This window comes from Siphateles boraxobius, unplaced genomic scaffold (genome assembly GCF_051911475.1).
Source record: "Siphateles boraxobius isolate OS27281-9 unplaced genomic scaffold, OSU_SipBor_1 130, whole genome shotgun sequence".
Lineage (NCBI taxonomy): Eukaryota > Metazoa > Chordata > Actinopteri > Cypriniformes > Leuciscidae > Siphateles > Siphateles boraxobius.
Genome location: NW_027508734.1, coordinates 50,635,895 through 50,662,107, shown reverse-complemented (window position 1 = coordinate 50,662,107; position 26,213 = coordinate 50,635,895). Strand labels below are relative to the sequence as shown.

Genomic DNA, 26,213 nt, shown 5'->3' with positions numbered 1-26,213 from the left:
AGCACTTTGAATTACCATTGTGTATGAAATGTGCTATATAAATAAACTTGCCTTGCCTTGATATTTTAGCGCGGATGTATACCTAGCCGAATTGCACTGTAGGAGGTAGGGATGGGAATTGAGCTGGAGCTAACCATATTAAAAAAGGTCGGAAGACCAAAGTTTCATGTGGAGCATTCGGAGATTTTGTTTTCCTGAATTACCGCTGAGTGTGAATTGTGCTAAAATAAGTTACCTTATCTTCTCTGAAAAGCATTCCACACATTCAGCTGGCAGTCTCAAGTACCACCTAAACGCAAAGCATCCCTTAGCTAATGCGGTAGATGCCGGGCCAAGCACTGATCTAATGTTTGAGTGCAACCGATGCAAGCCCGTCAGCACAGCTCTATCAGTTAGATGTAAAGATGTATCCAATAGTAAACACAAGTACATCTGATTGAACTTGATTTATTTTCATCACCAATTATCATAGTAGAACAGCTTTCTCAAGCAGTTTGTGATGCATTTTGGAAACAGGAGATGAGCCCCTGGTCTAATGCGCCACCTGGCTTGAGAAACCCGTTCTCAAAGACAGGCCTACTTTTAGTAATTATTTGGGTAGCACACATATTCTGAATGCGTTCGACAGAATTCAAATGAGCCATTTTAATCTAGATTAATCTAGATTAATTCCAAGATTACAGTGAGATTAATCTAGATTAAAAAAATTAATATATGCCCACCAATAATATATATATATATATATATATATATATATATATATATTATTGGTAACACATATAAACACATTTAATTAAACCAATTAGATGTTAAGAATTTTAAATAGTCTATAAACTAATATAGCTTCAAAACATAAGAGCTAGTAAATAAAGAGGAACAAAAAAAAACATTACAAGCAATAAACAAAGAGTGCTTTCAGTATTTAAAAGTAGGCTGTCTGAACGTTTTCCATTCAAGAGCTGGAGTGATTCCCGAGAGTACCTGAGAGTACCACGAAGAAAGCGTGTTATAAGTGGGTGTCTCCCCAACGAGACTCCACTGAACGGGATATGGAACGCAGTTAGTGCCGCCACGTACACCTTCAGTGTGGAGGGGGATAACCCTGTGGAGAAACGCTCCTGCAGGAACTCCAGCACTGCACCAACTGGGTAGTTAACTGGGTCCAGCCAGTGTTCTCCACACCAAGAAGTGAATAGTTTCCACTTCAAGGCATATAACCTCCTCGTGGAAGGAGCTCTGGAGTGAAGGATGGTCTCGACAACCTCGGTTGAGAGACCTGCACTTACGAGCTGGGTCCCCTCAGAGGCCAAGCCCACAGTTTCCATAGTTCTGGGCGGCGGTGAAGGATCAACCCACTCGCCTGAGAGAGTAGGTCCCTCCTGATTGGAATCTGATTGGAGGAGAACCGTCGAGGAGAGAAACTAGGTCCGCAAACCATACTCGGGCCGGCCAGAACGGGGCTACTAATAGTAGGCTGACCCCGTCCCGGCGAACCCTCTCCAGAACTCCAGGTAGCAGAGCAATCGGGGGAAAGGCGAACAGACGTGACCTCGGCCACGCCTGCACCATCGCGTCCAACCCCAGAGGGGCTGTATGGCTGAGGGAGAACCACAGTGGACAATGTGATGTCTCCCTGGAAGCGAATAGGTCCACCTCGGAACGACGGAAACTCTCCCACAGGAGCTCCACCACCTCGGGGTGGAGTCTCCACTCCCCGGGCCTTGACATGGCACGGGGAGCGCGCACCGAGTGTATGTTTTTTTTTTATATATAGTGAAAACTCCGGCCTGTAGACACTAAATGACAGACAAAAAAACACTTGGACAGAATTCACACACAGAGCGCTTGCTGAAGACACAGAAGCTGTCGCCGTTGTGTTTTTGGGGTGCTTTATAGTTTCCTGGTCGATGACGTCAGCCGCCTATGACGTTCCGTCTCGCCATTGGACTGATTCCATACGTGCTTCATGACGCACTCACGCAGGGGCGTTCCCACAGCGTTTGACGCAGCTTGAGTTCCCTTGAAAGGGAACTGACCGTGTTTACATTAATTTCGCGTCATAAAAGCATTTTGAGATGCAAGTACATTTAACCAATAAGTCGCTCACAGCCGCATGGACGAGCGCTCTTCACAAAGCGGGTGTAAGTATTTTAAAATGAAAGCAGCTTTCTCAGTGATTTTTATATTTTTACTATATAAGCAAACTGCATTCCAAAAGACATAAATAATGCCTTTGTGGAGCATTTGTAAGGAAAATTCCGGCGGCCAAGACCGCGCGCACAGCAAGAGTAACATCAAAGCGGCAAAACCTGTGCAATGAAGCCCGCGACTGTCCTTGTAATTCGCTTAAACCCCGAACTTTTTGAAAGATTATTTTTCGGAAGGTTCGAGCAGTGTCGTGTGTGTGTGTGTGTGTGTGTGTGTGTGTGTGTGTGTGTGTGTGTGTGTGTGTGTGTGTGTGTGTGGGTGAGAGAGAGAGAGAGAGAGAAATTAGAAGCAAGCAGAATACGGTTGTTTCTAAAGCACGCGCAGCATCATCACGCATCTGTGTTTAAATACTAAGCTCAGTCTCGATTCTGAAATTCTCTGAATCGATCCAGAATTGTTGGAGAGAGAATAAATAACACAATATCACATACATTAAAATTAAACTGTTCTTTCCTGTATGCCAGACCTATATGCGTAGCGTGCCAAGTTGATGCTTGATCTGCAGACTGCTTTTCTCTCGCGTGTCACGTGACCAGTGTAATCGCAGCTTTTGCGGTGTTACAAAATCGCATTTCATCATATCGCGATTTTATCGCAAATACAATTAATCGTTCAGCCCTAACAGTGAGTATGTACAATTTAATTAAAATCTTACAGCACAGACCTCTAGTGCAGCTTAACACACATTAGCATAGTGTATCAATACATAACTTAAGAACAGCATCATGAATGCCTAATATATATACCAGTTTAATACCCTCTCATATATCAGCATCATTATTTTTTTTTTGTCCAAGGCATGTTAGTAGAGCTAAAATTAGAGCAGTAATGCAATCTAGAGCACATTAGATCTCTTCTGAAGTAAAACCGCACTTGCACCAGGATGTGTTTAACACACTAAAGCATGTCTGAATAGCCTGGTGAGGGACAGCACAGACCTCTAGTGAGGCAGATTTCCACTGAGGTTATAATACAGTGACCAGAGGTCCACATACACCCTGAGGCTTTTCTCAGATACAGTGCTGTGTGACACAAGGTACATTTCTGGCTCATAATTGCATGGATTATGTAACAGAGTGTTTGTCCGCTTACCCATTGTTCATCAATTTAACAAAGTTACTCTGAGGTCCTTAGAGGACAAAACATTCCATGTCAAAAAACTCTCATAAAAATTTGAAGCTTTGGAGCACAGACTTAAGTTTGGTCTCATTAAAAAAAAAAAGTAAAAAAAAAAAGTAAAAAAAAACCTTGGCCGAAATAACCCACACAATTAAAGATGCATAATTTATAATATGCAGAAGCAGAAAACAGGAGTAAAGTGAGTATTTGCTCTATAGGCCAAACCTGAGATGGCACTATCTGATAAAAAAAGTTGTTGTTTTTAAAAAAAACCAGTCAAACAAAGTTTCGAAGCCTTGCCAACATAATAAAAGCCTGTTAACCAAGATTGCATAATTTTATAGATAAATGGCCCTGATATTAAAAATTGCAGTTTTAATGGTCTTTCAATGGGGACATTTTTTCCTTAAGGTTCTGAGTGTAACTATTTTGTGTACCTATGGTAAAATAGATTTATTAAAATAAATGGGGGGGGGGGGAATAGTAAAATTCCAATAAAAAAACACACTTGTGCCAACCGCGAACAAGGATTTAATGCGCTGCTCGCGTTGACAGACACACAGCATGCAATATCGAATTCAGTTCTCTTTCAAAGCAACACACACAGTTATGTCAAAGTGAACATCGCGTGGACTGTGGAGCAAAAACAAATGGGATAAAATTGGATATGTAACTATATCCGTACATTCATTCTTAAAGGGACAGCAGCCTATCAACTTATCAACTATTGTTGATTAAAAAAAACACTCACTGCTTTTGACTGAATCACCTTTTTATCTTTAATATTAATCAATTTATATTTAATCCATACAGTTTTATTTTTACATTTGATTATTCAATTTCGGGAGTATTTCTTACTACATGTTAATTAAACCCATGCTACTGTACCTGAAAAACATCTCGGATTACGACTGTAACCCCTGTTCCCTGAGATGGGAACAAGACACTGCGTCGATGACGACATTTTGGGGAACGCCCTTAGCGTAATGCATCTGAAGTATGAATGAAACTAATCCAATCCTGCACTAAACCTGACAGAACGACCAACCCTTAAATAACCGAAGATGAGCCAGAGGAGATGTCACCGGAAGAAAAAGGTGAAACCAATTCACACACCTATCCTCTTTCAAAGGGAGCGCTCACTCAAAGAATATGCGGGTCTTTGCATAGATCTTTATGATGACATGTCGTTGGAGGAAGAGGAACTTACACAGAGTTTCTGGGGTGGATTGGAAGACCCTCTGGCGCAGCTACTTCTGGTAGAAAGTCTCGACCAGTCTTTCCTGGGGTTCGTGGATCACACGCTATGGGTATGTGGATCGAAATACGTGGTGGAAGATTTTCCACTCCAACCAGTTCCGAGTCAAATAGTTCCTGAGCCCATCGTCAATCCACCAGAGCCCATCACACGTCTACCAGAGCCTGAGCCCGTCACCTGCCTGGCAGAGATTGAGCACACCACACGTGAGTCCACACAAGAAGACCCAGCGCTGATTGTGATGTCTGCGGCAATTCTGTGTGTGTGGGCTACACGCACATCAGCTCTGGCCCATGAGTCCAGCCATGAGTTCCCTGAAATGCTGATCCGGTCCAGTTCCGAGTCCCATGATGTGCTGGTCCGGTCCAGTTCCGAGTCCCATGATGTGCTGGTCCCGTCCAGTTCCGAGTCCCATGATGTGCTGGTCCCGTCCAGTTCCGAGTCCCATGATGTGCTGTTCCCGACAGTTCCGAGTCCCAGGAGGCGCCAGAGCCCACTGATTCTGCGCCAGAGCCCACTGATCCTGCGCCAGAGCCCGTCCAGTTGGTCCCTCCCACGTCTGCTGATCTAGAGACCGTTCCTGAGCCGGTGTTTGTTCCTGAGCACCAAGAACCAATCTTTGTACCTGTCAAATTTCCGATTAAGATTTTGGGGGGGCGCAGTATACCTGCTAGGGGGGCCGCGGAGGTCTCTCAGACGAGGTTCCCAGTGTCACCGCCGTGGCCGCCCGAAGGGTTGTCTCCACCACGGTTCTGTCACGGTTTTAATGTGTTCAGTTCTGTTCTGTGATCTTGTTTCCCCCTGTCTTTGTGATTTTGGTTTACTCCTGTTAGTATTTCCCTGTCTGTCTAATTTGAAATTCCCCTCACCTGTGTTTGTTAATTATCCCGTTAGCCCCAGTACTTTTAAGCCCTGTGTTTTCCTTCAGTGTTTGTTGGTCGTCGTCTATGTATGGTAGTGTGCTTTGAAGTCCGGGGGGTGTTTTCCTTTGTTCCTTTGTGTTCCTGAAAGTTTATTTAGTTAATAAACTAACTGCATTCAAGTACCAGTGTCCTCGTCTTCGGCATCCTGCACTAAACCTGACATTGTGATTGAGTATTGATATAAAAATTTATCTAATTTTGCCTCCCTGTATGGATAATTGATTATAATTATTTGTATTGAATTGTCCATGCAGACACGTTGGCGAAATATTCCCGTTAAGGGTGATATTTATAAACTGTAGTTGATGCACTGATAACTCAAAACCCGTATAATCAGTTATTAATTGTGAATTATTGATTCTACATTCCCCCCATTTGAGCACTAAAACGCTACAGGATTTATACGATGGAGAATGCGGGCACATTTTAAAATTTTCTTATGAGCAATTCAGCGTCAATGTATGTGTGTATTATTGGTAATCTTTGTACGCGCGTTTTGAATTGTGAGACAAGTCGCGCAAAGCGGCCGGACTCACCGACTGAGCTGACTAAAGGCAAAAGGCCTGTCTCACTTCAGGCCGATTAACAGCTTCTAAATATGTGTAACATTTTAGTCATTGTTAATTGATAAAATAAACTGCAGTCCATAATGTTAGAATTGTTCCTGCAAAAACAATGAAAATCTCTTTTGCAGTACTACATTTTTAATATTATCAAATCCGCCTGTTAGAACGAAGAAATCTTCTCCAGAGCGTGAAGAGACTGGATGGACGAAGTTCTCCATTTACAGTCGAAAGGCCTTATATTCCATCGTTATATAACAAAACTCCTGGTCAGAAAATTGGCTTAGCTAACCAATTGTAACCTAATACATTTTGAATCGTAGTGCTATTTTTGATGAAATGTGTATGGGAGTCGAACAACAGCGTACAATTCCTGTTGTCCACATTTACGCGTAGTGCAGCGAAGGAATCCTGCCACCCGTTTTTGTGTAGTATAATAGCAAGACCTGTCGAGGTCTCAAGGAATTACTGCAGAAAATCATGTAGTTGTAATTCCGCTGACAAACACTAGAGGACAACCATTAAGTACTTGACAGTTCTCGAATTACGTCATTCTGCGTGAGCGCAATTACGCCACCGTGTGGACACTCACAGATAGGTCAGTCTTTCCTCAAAATTCTCTCTTCCTGCTATTTCACTTTCCTCTGTGGTTATTGAGCAGTAGGCCTACTGTCTAGCCTTCAATGCATAGTTGCATTTATAGCTCTACTTGTGCTAGTGCTATTGGATGTTAGACAACTTTCCTACCTCTGACTGTTTACAGTTATTTAAATTTGGTTTAAACACATTTGAATTTAAATTTAAATGAAGTTTCTCAGTTCAAGCGCTGATACCCACTTAGAGGGAACGCGCCCTCTTGTGGCATCCAATTGCTAATTCCGCTTATCAATTTTTTTTTCTCTTTCCCCTCCTTTCATTCTGTTTTGAATTGGTCTATTCCCAGCTTTTCTCGTTGGTTTATTTTATTAATAATCACTGATACTTTACAGTAATCGTGATTATTAGCAGATATAATTCTGATCTTCAACTTTCTTGACAAGGTTATTTTAAATTTAGTTCAAACCACTTTGAATAGAAATTGAAATTAAGTTGTCTGACTCTCAGGTTAACCACTGGGAGGAAGTACGCCCCCTGGTGGCACAAACACACTACTACGGCTGGCCTCCTCTCGTGTTTCATCCTGTTTTTACTTTTCTATCTCCTCTTTTGGGTTAGGTTATTCTGATAATTACCATTATTGTCATGATTCCCTTTTGTTTTATCATTATTTAGTAAAGCCTTTGCCTCTTACTCCTACATACATAAGTAATCAATTTGTTTAACCTGTTAAGCTGCAACCCCAGTTTTGAAAAATCCCCAGAAATTACATACCCAAACTAAAACAGATACAGTTCATGAACCCTTTGTACTAAAAGCACAAGTATGATCTCATTTGAAAGCTGACACCTGGTAGTAAATGTAGAATTAATTATTGTCATAATGAAAAATTTGTTATAAATAGTTTCAAAGTTTTGTAAAGTTATTAGAAATTTATTTTTTATGAAATATCTTCATAAAAATAATATTGAAGTTGGCATTGTATCAATCTATGAATGCACTGCAGCTAAAGATTTAAAATCTGAAGATGACAAGTCTAAAACTGTATTTAGTTAAATGTTTATAAGATCATGTTGACATGATCTTATAGATCATGTTGACATGATGTTCATAAGATCATGTCATATGACATTTTATTTTGATTAGACTCTAAAATGCAAACTGATGTTTATTGTCATGTTCTAAGCATCTATTCAGTCTATTGTCTCTATTGTTTTGTGGTGCAAACGAGCCCCATTCAGTCTCGGTCTCCACTGCACACATTAACACCTCTCTGGCCTGGTAATGGCTCTAAATATGTTTTTCTTTTGTCTTCATTATAATTACTAACGACTGGCTATTCACACTGTCTCAACCCCTAATTTCTGTTTTCCATGTTCTCAGTTCACATTTGAAACTGTATCAAATGACCTTGTTGAAAAAAAGAAAAATTTCAGTAAGCATTTTTATTTAGAAAAATTCATAAAAATAACAGCTAGGTAGCAGGTGCATCTGAGGGCTAGCTACCATGTTAGCTTATCACACTATCAATACACGACAATTTATGAGATTAAAACCATGTTTGTTCTCCAAACGTACTTTATAGGGCAAGTCGAGTGTTTTAAATAACCTTCTGTGAACTGATTTGGCTTTAGATAAAAAAATCTGACAGAAAATATATTATTTTATAGTATTCTGCACAATGATAAAGTCTATATCGATTTGCATTATATTTTAAATATAATCTATTATTTTGAAAATACCTGACATGGCTCGAAGAACACAGGTAAATCAAATATCATTGCAATCATTTTTATTGTCTTCAAAACGTCCTTATCTGCATGTTACAGCGATCTCTGGAAGCTTTGTTTGTGTTGGGACTTCCTGAAAGAAACAAGGGGGCCTCGACCAGCCCTTCGAAAACCACTGCCAGGTCCCAAAGGGGGAACTCTGGTACCGAGCCCAACGGAGGAAAGGTACGACCAGCTGATGTCCCCCAGAGGCCCATCACCCAATGGAGCGTGGAAAGCCGCAATTGCAGCTATATACACCTTGAGTGTGGACGGGGTAAGACCACATTCCACTTTAGGCCATACAATTTCTTCGTGGAAGGAGTTCTGGAACTGAGGATGGTCTCAACCACTCCAGCCGACAGGCCAGCCTCTAGGTACTGAGCCCCCTCAGAGGCCAGGCCGAAATTTTCCACAGGTCTGGTCGAGGGTGAATATTGAGCCCCCAGCCTGTGGAAGCAGATTCCTCCACAGAGGGATCTGCCAAGGCTGGCCTGCCAGGAGTGCTATGATGTCTGAAGACCATACCCAGACCGGCCAGTAAGGGGCTACTAAAAGTAGGCTGATCCCGTCTCGACGGACCCTCTTCAGACCAATCGGGGGAAAAGCGTACGGGCGTAGCCTCGGCCACGTCTGTACCATGGTATCCAACCCCAATGAGGCTGGATAGGGGAGAGAAAACCACAGTGGACAGTGGGACGTCCCTCGAGACGCGAACAAATCAACTTCCACTGGGCCGAACCTCTCACATATCGACTTCACCACCTTGGTGTGAAGTCTCCATTCCCCGGGCCTCAGTCCCTGCCTCGACAGGATGTCTGTTCTCTGATTCTGGTCTCCTGGTATGAGTATTGCTCTGAGAGATAACAGTTTCCCCTGGGACCACAGGAGGATCTGATGCGCCAATCTGGATAATCAAGTCAGCCAATCAAGTCAGCAGTGACTGCGCGCGCTCGCTCGTAAGCTGCGCGGACATGGCGACCGAGTCGATATCCATACCGAGGAAAGAGATCCTCTACACGGGGCAAAGTTTGCTCTTCTCCCAGTTGACCCGAAGGCCCAGAGAGCTATGTGCCGAAGCACTAGGTCCCTGTGTTCGCAAACCTGAACTCGAGAGTGAGCTATGATCAGCCAGTCGTCGATATAACTCAGGATGCGAACCCCGTGTTCCCGAAGGGGAACAAGGGCAGCCTCGACGACCTTCGTGAAGATGCGAGGAGACAGGGCTAGCCCGAAAGGGAAAACCGCGTACTGGATGCCTGCCCCTCGAAAGAAAACCGAAGGAACGGTCTGTGTCAAGGAGAATGGAGACATGAAAGTTGGCGTCCTTCAGGTCGATCGCTGCAAACCAATCCTTGGGCCGTATGCATTCGAAAATGCGTTTGAGCATCTTGAACGGCATCCTGTGAAGGGAGCGGTTCAGCACGGGCGAGTCCAGGATTGGCCTTAACCCACCGGTTTTCTTGGGGACAATGAAGTAGGGGCTGTAGAAGCCGGACCTCATCTCGGCTGGAGGGACAGTCTCGATTGCACCCTTCGCCAGCAGGGTGGCAATCTCTGCTCTCATGATGGGGGCATATCCACCGACAAAAGTGGAGCGGACTCCCCAAGCGGGGAGGAGACCGTGCGAACTGAATCACATAGCCGAGCCTGATGATCTGCGCGACCCAGCGGGACAGAAGGGGAAGCTCTAACCAGGCTCCCAGGAACTGAACCAGCGGGATCATGCGAACCACAGGCGTCCCCCCGGAGGGGCAGCGAAGCGGAGTAACTGGCCCAGACGTGGACGGCATAGCGGCCCGATGTGGGGGCACAGTTAGCAACCGCGCCCTGGCAGAGGGGACCAGGGGAGGACCAGGCTGGTCGTCCCGCGGGGGCCTGCTCTGCCAGGGGTCTGGCGACAGAAGGGGACAGGGGCGAAGCGGTCCGTGGACGGCACACCGTGTCAACCACCTCTGGGACAGAGGGGGACGAGGAGAGCACGGCTTGTGGGCGGCGCTCTGTGACGTCCGAGAACTCTCTGTGCTCAGAGACGGGAGAGTCAGCTCTTTGGAGAATAAGGATTCTTCCCCGGCCCTACCCCGGGAAAAGGAGTGGTCCTGCTACCAACTCCTGGAAAGAACTGAGTCCCATCTCTGAGGAGCCCATCTCAAAAGCGCCGCTTAACCCGGCGTGTAGCGGGGGGCGGGGCTGGAGAGGGCTGTGGCGTCCGCCCGCGGCCCCAGAGCCGGCCCGTTAACGGGTGGGGTGGGAGCCGCGGGAGGGCGCCTTCGGTGGTGGGCAGACCGAGAGATCTGAGCGGACGGCGGGGCCGTCGGGACAGAATCAACGTCAGTCTGCTCATGGGTGGCTGAGAGCTGTTGGGCAAGCCCTCAACCGCACCGCCGAAGAGGCCGACCTGGGATATGGGAATGTCGGACAGACAGGTCCGCGTGACATCCAGCACATCAGACAGGTTCAGCCACAGAATGGTGAGGATCACCTGACCCAGGGAGCGTACGGCCACTTTCGTCGCTCAGAGAGCAAGGTCAGTGGCGGCGCGCAGCTCAGTGAAGAGCCCTGGGTCAGTCCCGCCCTCTGGCAGGTCCATGAGCATCTGGGTCAGGTGGACCAGCAGAATGACCATGGCATGCAGTGAGGCGGCTGCCAGTCCCGTGGCGCTATAGGATCTCGCCACAAGCATAGACGAAAAACTACAGGCCACGGGCGGGTGCTTAGGATTGCGCCGAGAAGAAGCACTCTGAGGACACATAGCATCGCAACAGAGCGTTCAGCCGGGGGGACCCCAGTGTACCCATGGGCAGCGGCCCCATCGAGGGGAGGAAAGGCGGATGAGATCAGCGAGCGGTCCCGAGAAGACAAGGGGGTCTTCTTGGACTTCGAGATCTCATCATGCACATCCGGGAAGAAAGGTATTGGGGTTTGCCGTGGACGAGGGTCGGCGGCCTTACCCAAAACCCATCGTCCCAGGAAAGCATGGCCGTTATCTCCGGATCAGACTCAGGCACAGCCGTATGCACACCGGAAGGTGGCAGCTGTGACGAGCCCTCACTTCCAGAAGACTCAAACCCACCTAGTGATGCTGCAACAGACATGGCATCTTCCTCTGCAGCTTCAACTGAAACACGCGGGCCACCAGAGGGTAGACCCGCGGGAATCAGCAGTTCACTAGCGGGCACCGTCATTGAAGAGGGGGGCTGGGGTCGCGGACACAGTCGGCGCCTTGATCCAGACCGTAACCCTCAGGTCACCCTGGCCACCAGCCGAAGATCGGGGGTGGATGAGGGGACTCTCACTCTTGCGAGTTCACCGAGTCTCGACCTATATATTATGCGATGATCACGTTCCCAGCGAGAACATGAGTCACCCACGAGCGCTGTTCAAGCATGATCAAAGCCCAAACACACTAGACAGCGCTCGTGCCCATCAGAGTCCGATACCAGTCCGCTGCAACCAGAAATGCACGGGCGAGCCGTCTTTAAAAAGACGTGCCGCGTGCGAGCTCTTTTATGAGAGGAGAAAAAAACTCCGCGATGTTGAAGCACACAGGGAGACACACACACACACACTGGCAGATGACTGCACAGATCAGCAGGCACTGTGAGCTCGCTGCAGATCGCTGTCACACCAACACTGGAGAGAGAAGCTCGTCTCGTAGAGCGAAGTCAGAGATGACTGTGGAGTGAAGAAATACTCTTGGCTCCGAAGCGAAAACATATCTGCCTGTTGCCGGCGTCCTCCTTTTATACCCACGAGGTAAGGCGGAGATATGCTATGCAAATTCCGCAGACCCATGGCATTTCTTTGCCATTGGCTTGTTTTGTAATACTCGAAGTCGATAGGTGTTCTAAGCGAAACCCCATTCGTCGTCATCCGACGTAACTCGGAGTGACAACGAAAGGGAACTAAATAAATTTCAAGGTTCACATTTAATTCAGTAGGATTAAATTTTTTTTTCCTAAAGTTATTTTCCTTCTAGACCTATTAAACTGTCTATGCAGTAAAATAAGAAAAGTAACACAAAACAGTACACTACAATCAAATCTATGCACATATTAAATCGAAATTTGATTCAAAATCGAGAATCGAGTTTTAATCGGATCGGGACCTCAAGTATCGATTTGAATCGAATCGTGAGGTACCAAAAGATTCTCACCCCTACCAAATTGTATGCAATTGGCATTAACACAAACAAAATTATTAAAACATAATAATAATAATAAAATAAAAAATAAAAGACAAAAATGTCCATAAGGACGCAAAAGGGTTAATTGACACATTGATTCTATCAAGACTTTAATAGATAAAAAAATTGAACTTTTCCTTTATTATCTCAAAGCAAACTGGAGCATTAACTATGACTAAAATTAAGGAAACGTGCAGTGGTGTGTCATAATGCCTGTGTGGAAAGTATTAAATAAAATGTACTGATCGATTAACCATGTTTTTTTATTAAGCCAGCACTAGTCAGACTAGCCATTAGTCAGAACTAATAAAAGATTTTAGTGCAGAGTATATAATACTGTATCTATTGATCAGCAAATAAGCAAACTTTTTATTTTATTACCAAAATATACGCACCATCAAAACATTAAATTTCAATACTAAATATCAATTTAACTTACTGATAATTAAAGTGTGAAAACAAGTGAAATAAAATCTGTGTAAATATGGTTACAAATAGCTTAGAATCATGGTTACAAATAGCCTAGTATCAAAATACAATGTAAAGACATCACATGGGTCAAGATGCATTCATATTTTAAGAGGAGCGCTGTTCAAAAAAAAACGTTTTATATCATTTGTAACTGCTACAACAGCGGGGAAGACGCATGCATTAATTGGCGATTTTAGGTAAAATAACACCTACTCCATAGAAGATGTGACACACAAATGCCCACATGTCCACATTCAAGCATGTCAACGGGCTTAAGCAGCTCTCCCTTTCACAACAGATTAACTTTACAAATAATGAACAGTCATAACCTAAATTCATTTACAAAACAATTCAAATTTCATTTACAATAATCAGTACTTAAAGTCAGCGTTCGTAACCTACTTTCCACGACATCAGTTGTACGCACATTCAAGCTCTGGCAATATCCTGCTTCTTGTCTGGTTTTGATAGAATCATTGAATCAGTGATAACAGCTGCAATTGAATCAAACCGATTCGCAAATTAATTTTATCAGTGCAATTTTGTGAACTAATTCAACAGGTTTATTGGGAAGAATCAGCTCCTTCACTAATTGGACATCACTCTTGTGTCTCTCAAAGTGGGTGATTTCTTCAGCTGGAAATTACAAGGAAATGTGAAATGTAGTGGAGTAGAAAGCATGAGATTATCCTACAGATACTTGAAAAACGTACTTAAGGACAATATTTTGTAACGGCCCACCACTGAATTTCAGTGATTTACATTTCTAACAGCTGTCCTAGAAATATCCCTGGTGTTAATTTCAAAAATTGCTGATATTTCAGCACTCTTGAGAAGCTTAATATCGTACTTGGCCTATACACTCCATTATTAGCTTTTTTGATTATGTAATTAAATATTTAAATCCTTGTTAGGCCAGTGTTCCTCAAATCACTCTGACTGTCCTTTATTAATTACCAGAGAAATGAGGAGAAATGCATTAGTTCCCTTAAAACAGCTGATAACATGAGCAGCGCAGAGAGCAGGTTACAGAAAACAGCTTCAACTCACATTTCTACAAGTTTCTACAGATTCTAAAAATAGAGACAAAAGGGAAGAGGCCTGGACCCTGGAGACCAATCCCTCTCCCTCTCCCCCCTCTGTGGATTCTGTGGAGTCTTAATGTCAAAAATTATCAAAAAAAGTGGAAATTTCGGTTCACGGTCCCTAAGGGCCGCCAAAACGTTCCAAGTGGGAGGAGCCCCTTTTACTTAATTGGCCATAACTCGTGAACAGAACGAGATATTTTCACCAAACTCGCCCGCCTGTGTGAGAGCTCATTCTGTGGTCGCGTGAAAAAGAACGGGGTGACTGGCCACTTGGTGGCGCTATAACTGTTAAAAAGGTGTCAAAATGATCTATTTCAATGGCAAATCCCATGAAATGGCTGAAAGCGGCCCTTTTCCTGCCTGATTTGCATACAACCTCACAAAACCGGGCGTGCGCATGCGTCACCTGATCCTAAAGAGGCTTGGAAGCTTTTATGGACGTCGGGCCATCGGTGGCCCTTTAACTGTTATAAAGGTGATAAATGCTCTATAATATCCTATGCAAAATGACACAAAAAAATGCAAAATTCAAGCACGAAGTGCTGAAACCCTATTATTATTGTTAATTTTCCCATGATGCAACATCTTCACATAAAACTGATCGGGCAGAACAAACCGTAAGTCCTAGAGACTTGAAACTTTGGGGGCTGGTAGTACTCACACCGCCTACAACGTCACCAAGGCCCGCCCCGATCGGCCCGACGGGGGCGCTACAGCGGCCAAAAGTACGAAATGGCTCATAACTCCTCAACCGTCAGGCGTAGGCTCAAGTGTCTTACATCGTTGGAATCCTTGGAATTTGTCCGCAAGGGCCAGTCTGATAATAGTTATTGGAAGTTGTTAGCAACACCATCCGGCAGCCTGGTGTGCGGCCGCTGGTCAAACTGTGCAGCCTCTCAACTCAACCCGTAAATAAATGCATCGATCCGCAAATTTCGTTTGAGTTCTTAAATGGTCTAATGGTAGATCTTTTGCCAAGCATGTCAGAAGTTACGGGTTCTAATTCGCACTCATATAGTTTTTCTCTCTCTCATCAAAACCGAATATGTTCATCAGTGGTTAGTCTATATCAAGCAGGGACACGTTTGTGTGTTTTATTTTGATGTCACCGGAACGAATAGAGAGTTTCTGCAACGGCGATAGATTGAAGAGCGCGTCCGAGTGAAGAATGCAACGAGCGCTCAGCTGGATCTCAAAAACAACAGATTTAAGAGCTAGATATCTTAATTAATAGCGAACTAAATGATTGCTCAGCTAAGTAACTGGAGATGTTTTATTTGTATTAGGTACATCTGTGCCTCAATGTTTCAAAAAGTAGTGGGGGACAATATCGATCCTGAGAAAAAGGATCATTATTTGGGTAGCACACATATTCTGAATGCCTTCGGCAGAATTCAAATGAGCCATTTTAATCTAAATTAATCTAGATTAATTCCAAGATTCCAGTGAGATTAATCTAGATTAAAAAAAAATTATCTATGCCCACCTCTATTGAATATACACATCCTGGCAAAAATCATAATAAGGATCAATAATCAATAATAACAATTATTTGACATGTTTATTTGTGGGCGACATGATCAAAGTCTTATTTTAAATATCAGTGAAATTTCACAATTATCGATACTTCAGCAAAACGAATACTGATACAGCAAAACATTGCATTCTTGCTTGTATATATGATCAACATTAAAAACAAGAACTTACACAAGGTATGTTTTTGTATCGAAGAGAGTTTGAATCTTAAATCGATCTCTATGCACAGTCTGTGTCTATATTTGTTGCAAATTAAGTGCTTAATCCACCCTTTTACAAAGTTACATTGTCGAACGACAGTAATGTGGAACGATTTGCTAAGGCAGACACTCTGCATGCAACCTATCAAATGCTCGCTGCTTGTGTGGATGCAGTCAGTTTTGACCGCAAAAGATGAGGTAATTTGATTGGATTCCATGTATTTAGGCCATTTTACCTGCTAGAAATACAAGCTCAGTTTCCATGTTATTTTAATGTGGGGTAGAATTAAATGAACGGCAAAACTCAGCATTTTGTCCATGTACCTCCTCTGTCACCTCGACAAGAGGCATGGCCTTTTCGTGGGACTGGTCCAATGGTGTGCCAATTCAAGACATATGTGCGGCAGCCGGCTGGTCCTCGCCGTCCACATTTGTTAGGTTCTATAACATGGAGGTACCTTACCTGCAGGCTCGAGTCCTCTCAATATGATAATTAGACCCGATGGTGTCTGGTCTTATCAGTCTAACATGATTACTGTACATGCACAAGTTGTCCCCAGCCCATCTTATCATGAGACCCGACTTGGGTCCGGTCACTGTTCTTGTGAGGGTTTATTATGGCTTGTTTCTGTGAGCCTCGGGGTGCTTCCCTAGGCTCTAGTTGGATTAGAGACAGTTGCTAATAGTGTGGCGTGTTAAATTGCATCCCCACTGCGTCCATTAGCTACGCAATACGAAGTGAACGTTCTCGAAAGGGAACGTACTCGGTTACTAACGTAACCTCAGTTCCCTGAGAGTAGGGAACGAGTAATGCGTAGCCTGCCGCACTATTGCAATCTGTCAGTGTTTGTCGCTTCAGTCGATTTAACCTGTATATGGCGAAAAAAAAGGGGCTTCTTATAGCCATAATCCACGCCCATTCTGGCGGGCTCTGACGTGCTCTGGCGCCAAGTCACCTGTTTGGTTGCTGCAGCACAGCCAATAAGCGAGCTAGACGCTCTGCTGTGTTCGCTATGCAGCTGCACTGTTTTAGGAGTTTTCCCACTCTGTATTATCTATGCAATATTTGTTCCCTACTCTCAGGGAACCGAGGTTACGTTTTCTTAATCGTTAAAAGCCAAAATCAAAATCGGAAATCAATTACGATTAACTTGGAAAAAAAATTCCCTCACCCCTCTCTCACAGCCAGAACCACATTTGATCTGATTTTAGATCCTACAGGAACCATCTAATTCCTATAGCTCAAACTAGAGCATGGTGTTAGCAGTTTGAAGGTGATGGGTTTGATCTCATATCACCCTACATCTGATCTCATAACATAATCACTTTGGTTCTGATCTCAGAACAGAATCACCTCAGGTCTGATCTCATATCACTTTAGGTCTGATCTCATAACAAAATCACTTTAGGTCTGATCTCAGAACAGAATCACCTTAGGCCTGATCTCAGAACAAAATCACTTTGGGTCTGATCTCAGAACAGAATCACCTCAGGTCTGATTACAGAAAATAATAAGTTCAGGTCTGATCTGATCACAGAACAGAATCAGCTCGGATCTGATCTTGGATCAGAATCTTCTTGGGTCTCAAACAAGCAAATGCCAAATACACTAATTTCTTAATCGTTTTGCCTTAGAGTGCTGTCCCTGATCTAGTCAAGTACATTAAAAATCGGATGGAAACAGTAAACAGTATGATGTCATCTTTAACCTTCTGAAATTCCCACCAAACTTCAGAATCATGCCACTCTAATGAGCATTGAGTATGTGTGTGTCCCCTGCAGAGTTTTGGCATGAAGTCTGACAATCTTCCCTCTCGTTCTTTCTCTTCTCTCTCCCTTTCTCTAAACCTCCATCTGTTCTTCTCCCCTCTGCCCTTATTATTCACTCCATCCAGGGGTTTCACTGCCTTCTCCTCTCCTCTGATTCTGTCTTTGTCACTCCAGTGTGTTTATGGGCACTGTTTCCAGAGAGAAAGAGAGAGAGAGAGAGAGAGAGAGAGAGAGAGAGAGAGAGAGAGAGAGAGAGAGAGAGAGAGAGAGAGAGAGAGAGAGAGAGAGAGAGAGAGAGAGAGAGAGAGAGAGAGAGAGAGAGAGAGAGAGAGAGAGAGAGAGAGAGAGAGAGAGAGAGAGAGAGAGAGAGAGAGAGAGAGATATTCCCCTCCACGCTCTCTGGAAACTTCGGCACCATTTTGTTTCCAGCAGGTGTTGAGCTCTACTGTAAATAGGTCACTGATCCAGATCTGTAATGGTGGTTGGAGACAGTTTGCAGATTGATTTTTTTGTGTGGAGAGTCGAGCAACTGGAACACAAAGGGGCTCTAGAGGCTGGGAGTCACTCGAGGCTTCCTCTTTAGCCAGGCATGATGGCCGCACGCAGAGAGCGCGTTCACAAGTACAGGTGAAAAAAGCTCTTGCTGCAGGCACATGTAAATATTGCACAGAGCAAAAGTGATTTTGTTCAACATGACATCATGACTTTGCGTAAACATACACGCCACTTTCAAGTCAAGTGGCGTGTTATCTATACGCATTTTGAGCTATCCGCGTGTATGTCCACGCCGAAATCTTTTGCTTGTATGTCTACGCATTAAATGTCCGAGTGATTCCGCGTGTATGTGTACGCCGTTAAATGTCCGAGCGAAACGAAGCAAAATCTATATCTACATCTGTGGAGCGATCATTTTTTTTCATAGGATGGTAGGAGAACACTCATAAATGGTATTAACCCCAGTGACGGGTAGGTTTAGGGACGGGGTTGGGGTAGGTCATATATCTATATATACATAATACAGTAATATAACGTTAAGTCAAAGGCGTTGATAAACACGCTGAAAAGCGATTATGCGTGTTGATAGCACGCCAAAAATGGAAATACGAATTGGCGTGTCATACATACGCCATTTCATGAGATCAGTCTGTTTTGTTTGTAATGTGAGACACTGCATCCATATCTGACGCATCAAATATTATTTCACATTTGACGTGCCCAAATATCCACATACTCCAATGAGAAATCATTCTTTTGAATAATAATCTGTATTTCCTTGATGTATTTGACTGGGAAAATAGAGATTAATTTACAATTCATTATTTTACAATAATTGTTTTGTTCATATTTACATTTTAATAAAATTCACATTTACAGCACAGAGCTGTAATATGATTTATAAGCAGTTTTCCTCATGAGGACCAAAAAATGCCAAGGATTTCAGATATTGCCATATTTGTAGGGACATTTTGTCCCCATAACATAGGGTATACCTGAACCACACATACACACACAGCTTTTATTTATTTATTTATTTATTTATTTGTTCGCTCGTTTGCTCATTCATTCATTCATTCATTCATTCAATAGTTCGTTGGGTGATAGGAATTTTTTTTCAGAATATAAAAATCAAAGTCATTATTTATTTAAAATGCCTACAATTTGTAGTATTCTCAGTTTACGTTACCTATCTGTTCTAATAGTATACATGTTTGTATTGATCAAATGCAATATCACTACCGACATAAAGGTGGTGATTTAGCCAAGACTATTGTGAAAATATCTAGATAAGCATTTAGCAGAATGCTCTGCCTTTTCTGAAGTCTACACAGGTTATTTTGACCCGAACATAACAGGTGTATATTTTTTTTTTGTCATACTTTATATTAGGTTTCCTTGACTACTCTGTACTAACATTGTTGTGTTCATATTGTATCGCCAAATACGAGTAGGATACGGTTAAGGTTAGGAACAGGTTAGGTGGTATTGGTTTAAGCGTGGGTTAAGGTGTAAGGGAAGTCAACAATATAGATGAAATTACAGAAATTAATTACAGCTGTAATTACATGCAGGTGTTTTTAATAATATGAGTACAATGTAAAAACATGTATGTACAAAATTAGCGCATTGCATCAAATTATTAATTTAAATGTTAGTACAGACACATAATATAAAGTGGAACCCTTTTTCAATTAAAAAGTTTAATTAAATTAATTGAAAAATTAATTTTTTGTTATTTCACTGTTAGGATCTTTGAAGAGCAACATTTAAAGGAAAAAATATCACATTTTGCCATTGATAAGTGTCATGCACTTAACTGCGTTTAGTGTTTAATGTTTATGTCATTCATATTCATCAGAATGAATGTAACAAAGAGCATGTCTTACCTTTTTGAAAACTCTTGGTCACATCTGCAAGCAAATAAAGACAGAAAGGGAGGAAGAAAAAATAAAGAAATGTCAGCAAATAAACAAGTAAACATGGGAACATTGTGAATAATGACCATAGCCTGTAAGAACAAAAACGCTCCAGAACCTACAAAACCTCATTTATCTTTCTCTCTTTTTCGGCATTTGCTCAAGTTACATTAATATTTGTCACAAGTCTCTGGGAGACTTTCGTTGCTCTAACTATTCATTTTGAGCTCGATTTATGTCTCATTTTGAGATGTCACTGTTCAATTCTTAAGAACGACAGCAAGAGGAAACTAGAGGAAGAGGAAAGTCAAATACAATGAGAGCGAGTGAATGTGTTTGTGTGTGACCAGATATTTAATAGGTCACTCTAGACTCATTATGTAAGGAGCCCAGAGAGCAGCTTCACCGTAATGACATCCTGAGAGAAAATCCTTCACACAAGCATTAGTCCAGGTGTCTTTTAAGGGTTATTACTGTTAGCTAAAACTATTTCAAAGGCAAAAATTACCAGTAAAAAAGTCCAAGTCAAATCCAAGTCTATGCTGTTAATTCTGTGTGTGTGTGTGTGTGTGTGTGTGTGTGTGTGTGTGTGTGTGTGTGTGTGTGTGTGTGTGTGTGTGTGTGTGTGTGTGTGTGTGTGTGTGCAGGTTTGGCTATACTTGTGAAGACCAAATGTCTTGACTTATATAGTGAAATATCATGACAACAGACTAGTGAGGACATTTTACTGGTACTCACTATTTAAAAAAGGCGTGTGTGTGTGTGTGTGTGTGTGTGTGTGCAAAGATAGAATAATAAAAAAAAAAATATGCATACAACGATAGCAAAAAAACTGTTTTGTAAAAATTATTTCACACTCCACATTTAGGGGGGCCACAAGGGGGGCCAAGCTTGTTGTCACAGGGGCATGGCCCCTCTAGAACCGCCACTGGTGTGTGTGTGTGTGTGTGTGTGTGTGTGTGTGTGTGTGTGTGTGTGTGTGTGTGTGTGTGTGTGTGTGTGTGTGTGTGTGTGTGTGTGTGTGTGTGTGTGTGTGTGTGTGTGTGTGTGTGTGAGAGAAAGAGTAATATGTATTCATTCAGGTGCTTGCAAAAAATAAATGTGAGATTTCCCTTCATGTCACTCATGTTTGAAGGTTCCGCAGAGACAACAGAGCTCAAGAACAAAGATTCCATAATCAGATTATCCCTTAAAAAACACACTCAAAAGAAAAAGAAAATCCTCGTTTCTCATTCTCCCCTTCATGCGAAGCCTCTTTCTGAGTTATTTTACCTGTGACCTCTAAACAAAGACCTGCAGTGAATGCCAGCGCACTGCCATAGATTTACACCAATACATGAAACAAAGTTATGATCTGTGAAACACAAACACACACATGTGCACATAAATATATCAGATTGAGCATGCATTACAAAAACTGAAAAAAAGACTATACACTGAAACAACCAAAAAAAACTCAGACTTACTTTTAATTTACTTTACGATTGTTGATTGTGTGATTGTATGGAAATATTACATTTTTACATTTTTGTAGGGATAAATTACATTTTGCTACAAAACTATCAAACAAAATCAATTACTTATTTTTAAATATTTCATGAATAAATCACCCATACAGGCAGAACAATCTAGAACAAATTATCGTGAAGAAACTGATATACTGAATATACTGTACTGTTATTGATCACCGATGAGCTTTTCTAAAAGCACTTATTATTTTAATGAATCTATTAATTTCTCTGAACAGTATTAGTCTTTACATTCCCTACTAATTCATTTCTAAATAATAATAATAATTTGTTTTAATAATAATTTATATAGAGCTTTTCTGGGTACTCAAAGCGCTTTACATGGAAGGGGGAATCTCCTCAACCACCACCAATGTGCAGCATCCACCTGGATGATGCGACGGCAGCCATATTGTGCCAGAACGCCCACCACACACCAGCTTACTGGTGGAGAGGAGACCGTGATGAAGCCACTCAGTATATGGGGATGATTAGGAGGTCATGATGGACAGAGGCCAATGGGTGAATTTGACCAGGATGCTGGGGTTATACCCCTACTCTTTTTCGAAGGACATCCTGGGATTTTTAATGACCACAGCGAGTCAGGACCTCAGTTTAACGTCTCATCCAAAATAGGGATGTTAATTTTGGGGTTGACATTAAATTACATTTATTTGCAGTTTAATTGGTTTTGTGTTTTTCAACACAATTTTATTTTTATTTTATATTTAATTTAATCAAATTTAAATAATAACGGTCTGATTCAGTAATTTTTTTAATGCGTTTATATGTGAGCAGAGCGACTCTGTTTACAGTTGCTTAAAACATGAATTAAAAAAGCAGGTCACCTTCCAAAATATGTAATGACAATATATAGGCTACATCTGTTTATAAATATGCCCTCAACAAAAGAGAGGCTTTTCCACCAAAGTGAAAGCTTGATGAATTCAAATACACATTTGAAAATGAAGAAATTAAGACATAAATAATAATAATTATTATTATTACATTACACTCTCAGAAAAAAGGTGCAAAGCTGTCACTGGGGCAGTAACCCTAAGGTACAAAAGTGAAAAGCTACATCTTTGTACCAGATAGCAAGCAACCAACAAAACAATGTTAAATCAATGTTAATGTGTCAATGTTAACCGCATTGAATAAACATTAATTTTGCACCTGACAAAATGTTGTCAAAAATGTTGAAATTTCATCATTGAATCAATGTTACAATGTGAAGTTGGTTCAATATCATGCTTGCACTCTCAGAAAATGAAACACAACAACTCCAACTGACTTGAAGCCACACAACCTGAAATTGACTGCAAATAAAATAAGACAATAAATCTCTTAATATCTCAACAGAGGAGGATTAAACCACTCCAAAAAGAGTAATACCAGCTTCACTTAATAACCAGATTGACTTTATTTCTGCCATTCATCTACAGAAGTTATAATTGAGAATTAACAGAGGTTTAGATGTTAGATGTTAGATGCTAAAGAGTGTTTCCTTTAGTTGGGCAGTTTGACTCTTGGCTTTTAATGTCAGTTTGATGTCTTTGTAAAAGTGTTTATGAAAACACATCATTTGTTGCAAAGGAACCCAGAAACAAAGATGATCAGCATATGAACCTTAACAATGCTGACATACTTCATGCTGCAATGCATGTGTAACATCAATGGGTGGATGAAGACGAAGATCAGGCGAAGGCACAAAACATCAAAGGTTTATTAAAGACACGAAACAGTGAGCGTGTGCTCAAAACAATAACCAGCCATGAAAGGAGTGAGAGGAGGAACTTAAATACACAGATAATGACAAAGACAACAGGTGACGGTGATGATGATGACGAGGGTGATGAGGAGCAGGTGCAGGTGATGATGACAGAGGATTCTGGGTAGTGTAGTGAAGACACAGATGAAGAAGGCGGTGAATGTGACATAACTCCCCCCTCCCGCTAGGCGCGACCCGTGCCGTACAAGACAGAACACGAGCAAGCGGCCGTGCCGGTGAAGAACCTTCGGGCGGCCATGGCGGTGAGGACCCTTCGGGCGACCATGGCGGTGAGGACCCCTCGGGCGGCCATGGCGGTAGGGATCCCTCGGGTTGCCATGGCGGTGAGGACCCTTCGGGTGGCCATGGCGGTGAGTACCCTTCGGGTGGCCATGGCGGTGAAGACCTTTTGGGGCCTACCGCCCCCCCGCCCCAAAAAAAACTATTGCGGGTGGGTGATAGCCTCAGGAAAATGTTCTGGGCTGGACGGAACCTGCGGTGAAGGAGCCTCTGGACTGGACGGAACCAGCGGTGAAAGGGTCTCTGGGCTGGACGGAACCAGCGGTGAAAGGGTCTCTGGGCTGGACAGAACCAGCGGTGAAGGGTTCACAGGGCTGGACGGAACAAGCGGTGAAGGAGTCTCTGGACTGGACGGAACCAGCGGTGCAGAAGTCTCTGGGCTGGCTGGAACCAGCGGTGAAGAAGTGTCTGGGCTGGACGGCGCCGGCTGTGAGTAAGTGTCTGGGCTTGACGGCGCCAGCAGTGAATAAGTGTCTGGGCTGGATGGCGCCAGCGGTGAATAAGTGTCTGGGCTGGACGGCGTCAGCGGCGAGGGCTCTGGGCTGGACGGCGTCAGCGGCGAGGGCTCTGGGCTGGACGGCGTCAGTGGCGAGGGTGTGTAACAGTGTTATTCCAAAACAATAACCAGCCATGAAAGGAGTGAGAGGGGAACTTAAATACACAGATAATGACAAAGACAACAGGTGACGGTGATGATGATGACGAGGGTGATGAGGAGCAGGTGCAGGTGATGATGACAGAGGATTCTGGGAAGTGTAGTGAAGACACAGACGAAGAAGGCGGTGAATGTGACAATGCTGGGTGCTATGAGTTTTATACTATGGTGGCTCCCAGCATGCATTGTGGCATGAAGCATGTCACCATTGTTGAGATTCGTAAGCTGATTCTTGATTTATGTGTGTGTCTAAAGTTTGCTTTCACCCATAATGGATTTAAAAATCTAAATTTCAGAATGTCTGATCTGTGCCTAGAAAATATTGTTGGTGAAAAACATCTATTAATAACAAATGACCACTTTTAGCCAGGGATAAGATTGGTAAATTATTCTACTGTATTATGCTGAAAACTTCATCAACCGATCATCTTTGTTTCTGGCTTCCATACTAAATACTAAAATAAAATAAAGTGAATAATAATCAGCAAATAAAAATCATTTTATTTGTGTTGTTGCTTACTACTACTGAATGGGGAAAAACAGGTCTTCCTTCTTTAGCTAATCACATGCAGTTTACAAAGTAATGCTAATGGATTATTATATATAGCATTATTATTATATTTTAGTTAGCCGCACAATTAGCACAATTCATTTTGGATGCTTTTTAATGAATCATTCTTCTAGAATTATACATTCAGTTGAACTGTAAAGAGATTATTTAGCACGCATCACTTCAGAACAATAATCTGAGTGCAGTCACGTTACGCTCAGCACTGTTTGGATGTGAGTCTCATCTAGCGCAGATTAAGTACAACCGTTACGCTCAGCACTGTTTGGATGTGAGTCTCATCTAGCGCAGATTAAGTACACCTCTGCTGTGATTGTGTTTCAATTAACATGTGACAGCGAGCATTCCCTCAGCGCATGTTTAACTTTAACCTGACCAGCAGACCGTTAACTAAACCAGCTGCCTTTAACCGTAAAGAGCCAAGATGGCTGTTGGACCAAATCCAAACCACAATAAAAAGAGAGAGAGAGAGAGAGAGAGAGAGAGAGAGAGAGAGAGAGAGTGAGTGAGTGAGTGAGTGAGAGAGAGAGAGAGAGAGAGAGAGAGAGAGAGAGAGAGAGAGAGAGAGAGAGAGAGAGAGAGAGAGAGAATCAGAGTAATGTTAATAAAAAGAGAATTTCAGAACTAATATTCTGCTGCTGTTCATTTGCATCATGTTTAAAATGGCACAGAACTTCATAAAGACAGTAAGAAATGGATCAAACATTAATACAGCAGAGAAGGCGAAATCCCTGAGCTTAGCATTTATATGACACATTATCCAAATGAGACGAGGTAAACATAAAGCTTATATTTCCCCTCGCACAGAACTACTGGAAAATACATGTAAGCAAAAAGAGTCAATCCAAACTATCAGCGTTAATAAATGAGTGTGGAGGAAAAGCCTGCCATTCATTGATTCACTTCTGCTGCCTGTTTCACCTGCTAATCGATCAGTGTGTGTGTGTGTGTGTGTGTGTGTGTGCGTGTGTGTGTGTGTGCGTGTGTGTGTGTCTTTATGACCGAGTAATACTTGTGGGGATGCTATTGCAAAAAGTTGCCTCATTAAAAACAACTCAAAGAACAACTTGTCCTCAAAGCATAAAATGTCCCAAAGAGACTCAATAATGTCTTTTTTCACTTGTAAAGAACCTCAGGCTGTTAATCTGAGTTGGAGTCAGTAGACGTGTCAGTCATCACTGCCATCTCATTTATTACTCATTAACTGGACGCTGAATTTTAAAAATTTAAAGTCAAAATGGACCATTCTTATATTTGTATGGAATAGTGCAGTGTATGATTAATCTGTGAGCATCATACAATTTTAAAA

At 42.6% G+C, this 26,213-nt stretch overlaps 1 protein-coding gene across 7 annotated transcripts in view; it reads right to left on the bottom strand.

Moving 5' to 3' along the window:
• Window positions 1-26,213, bottom strand: part of ptprda (protein tyrosine phosphatase receptor type Da) — a 922,653-nt gene that overhangs the window by 710,370 nt on the left and 186,070 nt on the right. For all 7 annotated transcript variants that reach the window (XM_077229653.1, XM_077229654.1, XM_077229660.1 and 4 more), the window contains exon 3: window positions 20,073-20,096. The gene's annotated coding sequence lies outside the window, so the exon portion shown is untranslated. The remainder of the gene's footprint in view (window positions 1-20,072; window positions 20,097-26,213) is intronic.